We start from the raw sequence: 5,405 nt of genomic DNA, 5'->3' as shown, positions 1-5,405 counted from the left end.
GTGAACGATTTTTCCCGATACTTCAAAGGGCTCGTTGTGCCAATGAAACGTTTTTTCAAATCCGTAAGCCATTGTCGAGGCACTTTTTCGTTTCGAGCCCAAAAAGTCGGTTGTTCAAATGGGTCTCGGTCCGAGCTTAGGTTGCGCTGTATGAACTTGGGTACCTCGTCAACGGTCGATAGTTTGTTATCAGTATTTCGAGTCTTTATTTGCTCGGCCTGAATTTCCAATTCGCCATAATCTCCCGCGTTATCTTCCGGATCGGCGGACTGTATCCGTCTTTGATAATGAGCGACGCGTTCTTGCTGGCTTTTGAACTGCCTCTTTTTCGCATTATTACTGTCATTAATCCCCTTCCTAGTACCTTTCGATTTTTTCTCTGCCGTTCTTCGTCTGCCATTTCCACGGTTTTTTAACGAACTTTTATTCTCATTCGTAGCGCTATCTTTCCGAGGCTTTATGGCCTGCGTACCCTTGAACACTGATGTTGATTTGCTATTTTTCATCTGTCTCTTCGCTGAATCGGAATTGTGTTTCTTTTTCACCGATCCTCTACTTATTCTCGCACTGATCTTGTTCACATCTGGTGAATTTCGTTTCTCCGATCCTCGATTATCACCACCTTCGGCATTTTCGTAGTTGCGACTTTCCATCGATCTCTGAGAGTCCCAGTCATCGTCAGCTTCTACAACGTCACGAGGTGACCTCTCATCAACAGCGTGATCATTCTCACCATCATCCTTCATCTCCTCCATCTCAGTCTCGATACGTTTTATCTCAGCGAGTAGCTTGTCGTACCGTTCGTCTTCGCGTTCATTAAAATTTTCTTCAGGCAGCGGGTTAACCAGATTCCCAACATTTTTCACAGCCGACGAGCCACTTAACGTCGAGGTGTAAGATGCCTCAGTGGATCCCGTACCAATTGTTTCACCAGAAATGGCAGTTGTGGGGCTGGTACCAAGCTGGGAAATCATGTTTACTGTCGGCTGCCTGTCCACCACAATGTCCCAAGTCGTTTTTTTCCCACTTGCTCCACTTTTCGCCGTCGTGCTGTGTTCTCCGCTTTTATCGATAGTCGTTAATCGGGGAGTAGTAAGACTTGACATTGACTTCGTCGTCAGTTCTGAACTGCTCCTAATTTCACCCGGTGAACCCGTTACCGGAGTTCCATTATCATTATCATGCATTGTTATCGATGGTGGTACAGTCGTTGAATCGTTTTCTGACCCCATGGTCATCATCACCATTAATGAGGTTTCTGGTCCTTCCGTTGTAGACGCGTCAGCAGCTGGTATCGTGTCTCGATTTGTCGGTGAATTCTTGTCCACGCCAGTTGTCTCCAAGTTTTTCGAGGTCCCGTCAGTCTTTGCTTGCACTGTTGCTTTCACATTTTCAGGGCTGGTTGTGGTCAAGCGTTCCGGAATCGTTGAATCGCGATCGGTATTGTCGATTTTCGTTTTATCGTACAGTTTCTTCTCCATTTCGACGTTCTCCTCGAACTTACGATCGTTGGCGTAAAGATCCATAGCCCGTTTCTTCGACGTGGATTCCTGGTCCGCGTCGCGCTCCGTGTTGACCTCGACCAAAAACTTCCGTATCTTTGCCTGGGGTGGTTCGGTGATACTCAACTTCTCCAGAACATTATCGACCTTGGCATCGCGATCGGCAGAAGCCTCCTTTCCCCAATCGGTCCTCTTTATCCTCGGTGACACCGCGGCATTTTCAAGAGACCGTTTCTTCTCGCTAACCATCAAATCTTTGTTTACCAGCTTAATAGTTGCCAGTAACTTCTGCAGCTCGTTAGTGAGCGGTTTTATCACCGTCGAGAATGATCGCTCTTTCTGCTCACCTTGATCCCGAAGTGGAGGCCGTTGCAGCGTCGGATTGTCGACGGTCACCCCAGGCACAAAGTTTGCCACCGGATACTCGTTGTACCCTTCAGGTCCGACACTCTCTACTTGCTCCAATCCATAAGGGTTTGGAACGTATTCCAGTCCCGGTGCAATTCTATCCGACCATTGACCGGGGTAAAACAAAACCGGGTCGACTTCACCATAACCCAGCAACCCTACCGAAGAGTTGTCGATAGTGTTCAAAGGGTCGGTGAGCTCCTGGTTTCCGTAAATCGGCCCGTACGGCGGCTGGCCGTACCTCAAAAAGGGCTTTCCGATGTCCTGAACGCGGTGGTGCATGTGAGCCTTGAAGGAAAGCATGGCCGACGTCTTATCGTTCTTCTCCTGGTTCTTCAGCTTCGATCTCCACTGGGCACTGTCGCCGGTTCTCTGGTCGTCGGCTCCGAGAGCATAGATGTTCTGTGGCAATGGAACCAGCCGAAATCCCCGCTTGAATTTGGCCTGATCTTCCTCCAGGTCACTCTGAACCAACGGCTTATAGCTGTTGTACGGCACTGGAAGGTACTGAAGAGACACGGGCACTGGACTGAAACGATTCCCGGGGGCCCGAGCATTCTGAAGGTATCGGACCCCGCTCGGGGGACGGCGGGCCGGCGGTGGCTGGAATTTGGCCTTCACGTTGACCTCGACATTGGGACCGGCACTGGGCGGCTTTGACGAGGCCGCGGAATCAGGGGCCTGATCACGGTTCGGGATTTGAGAGATTCCGAAGTTGACCACGTAGCTTTTCGTGCCGTTAATCGCTTCCTGGAGCGGCTTCTGCAGCACGGATTGAATCACGCTCTGCCCTTGAGTCGGGGTTGTCGTTTTGATCGCGGTCTTTGTAGTCTCTGTGGAAACGTTTACCAAGCTTGTATTTTGGGCCAGCTCCGTGGGCTGCGGCTCGTGCACCAAGCCTTGATTCGGGTATCTTTGATTCAACGTCTCGTCGGTTGCTGCCTCCAGATTCACCGTCGGCACATACGGCAAAATGTAGGCTGGCTCAGCGGCTGGGTAACTTTCTCCCGGATATTTTCCGACGGCATTCCAGGAGCCGAGCGAACCTTCAGAAAATCCTTGACCCTCCGGGACGCCTACTTCAAAACCCGCTGTGTAAGCTCTCTGCAGTCTTTGCTCGTCCTCAGAAATCGATTTCTCGTTCCTGATCGCCGTATGTCGAGGTGCGGCAGCTTTTCGTTTCAGAAACTTGGTGCTCGATTTTCTCGTTGTGTTTGCAGCGCGTTTTTCCACCTGCTTTTCATCGTTCGACAGACTTTTGGCTTCTCCACTTTCTCCGGCACCAAACAGTTCCTCTTTTTTATCGTATCTGTACCCTGCAGCATTCGGCGTGAATATTCCGTCACTGTCGATGATCATTTCCTCCTCGTCATCGCGTTTCTCGTGATGGATTTTTTTCCTATTACCGTCCTTTCGGTGCTTCGCTTTGTGTCGCGGTTTTTTCCTGTACCTTCTACGCGATCGGGGCAGTGTTTTACGGGCACTTTCACCGCCCCGCTTTCTCCTGTTGTACCTGTGAATTTGACCTGCGTACTCGGCATCCCTTTCGTACTCACGTGATCCTCTGTCATCGAAGCTGCACAGCTTCGGGTCTGTCGGGCCCAGGACTTCGTCTTCACCCTCATACGATATCAGGGGTGCCTCGACATTTCCTGATGATGTTATGCCACTGAGTGTTTCGTAGTCCCCGGATCCTCGAGCAACGTACATTATAGTATAAAGCACACTGTAAAATTTTTCAGAGAACAAATTTTCACCGTTAAGAGTAAAACTATGCGGATGCAAATGGGTCGATCATGAACACTCACCCGTATATTACGTGATATCGCATTTGCCCGCGTAGCCGATGTCATTCGTCATAGTATAAAATTCGACGTCGTGTTTTCCGTGTAATGATGTCTACTTATCTTTTTTTTTCTCGTTCCGTTTTATCCACGTTTATGGCAATACACAGATTCAGAATACAGTCGTTAGAAAAGAATTTAAAAAATACGTTTGTCCGACGGTCGCTGACCATGCGGTTTTTTCACCCCACTCCGCGATTATCATTTAAATGAAAAGAAAGAAACATAGATAAATAAATAAAAATAAATATATATGTATATTATATGTATTTCTAAATAACTACGATCGGTCCTCGATCACCAAGTTCAGTGTGTATGTATATGGCTATATCCCTGTGTAAATTAAACCTCTTATTAAATTGTACTTGATAAAATATGGTCGCTCTGTTTGCCGAGTAACACTCGTGTCACTTCCAATGTTTGTTTTTTCTATCATCTTTTTTTGACAGGTCGATTCATTTTCCATCGAGATAAAAAGAACAACGCAATTTTATCCTTGGCCAACTTCCTTACCCTTCATCTTCAGCATGCGTTCAACTTCGCACTGATAAAGGTGATAAAGGTATACTGTCGTTAATCGTTTCCCAAAACTTGTATGTACGATTTATTGAAGTCATTGAAAAGAGAATCTTCTAAACTTCTATAATTTGATTTACACCTTTTCGAATTTCATCTGTACAGCCTAGTCACAATATTATTAACGATAAGTAAAAAAAATTAAGAAAGAAGTCATACATAAAACTCTCTTCATCCAAGCCCCTCAATGCTGGCCGAGATAATAGCTGCTGGTTACGAAGCCGAAGGATGGAGATCCCCACTTCAAAGCTACAAAAGGTCAGACGATAATGGACGGAAACCAAAGAAAATACACGCGTATCAGCAGAACATATAAATACGAACAATAATTAGCTGCCGTTATATAAGAAATATTCGCAAGTCAATTCCACTCGTTATTAACTCCCACTGTACATAAAAGATTTATTATTATTATTACTACTATTATTTCATTTCGTTTTTCAACATACACAATTTTCAAAAACAATAATTATAATTTGTATATTGTAATAAGCCGTGATCCCGCCCAAGAAACATAGCATGTAATACATAATACACATGTCGCAAAAATAATCAGTATCAAGGTTGGAAATCGGTAATTACGCAAGTAAGTTTGAAAACTCATTAACAAATTCCATGCCTCTTCGCCCGGCGAGATCTTCTTTTCCCGATACCGAAACTTGGCCTTCTTTTCGCACGGACTAATCCAGTTTCACCCCCGTTTTTCAGGGCCTTGAGGCCCTTCAGCTGGATTCCTGATAGAGGTTGAGGAATCGCCACGGCCTTGATGTGGAGGTTAAAAGTAGCGTCGTGGCCTCCAAGCAACGGATTTTCTCTGGACAGGAAAGGAATTAGGGGTGGTTGCAGCCGGATTCCCGGAAACCGATAATCCGACATCGGGATTACGGTCGTCGAACGAAGAGACGGCGTAGTGTTTCCGGGGTGAAACGAATTCCTGAAGAATTCCTGAATCCCCTTGAAGAAGCCGACCTTCTTCGGCGTCGTCGTCGGTTCTGGTTCCTTCGTGCTCGTCACCGGCAACCAGTCCCTGACCACTTCCGGTCGAATCAGGCCCCACGAACCCGTCAGCAGCTCC

This window comes from Neodiprion pinetum, chromosome 4 (assembly GCF_021155775.2).
Source record: "Neodiprion pinetum isolate iyNeoPine1 chromosome 4, iyNeoPine1.2, whole genome shotgun sequence".
Taxonomy (NCBI): domain Eukaryota; kingdom Metazoa; phylum Arthropoda; class Insecta; order Hymenoptera; family Diprionidae; genus Neodiprion; species Neodiprion pinetum.
The sequence above is the reverse complement of the archived record's forward strand: the minus strand, read 5'-3'. Positions refer to the sequence as shown.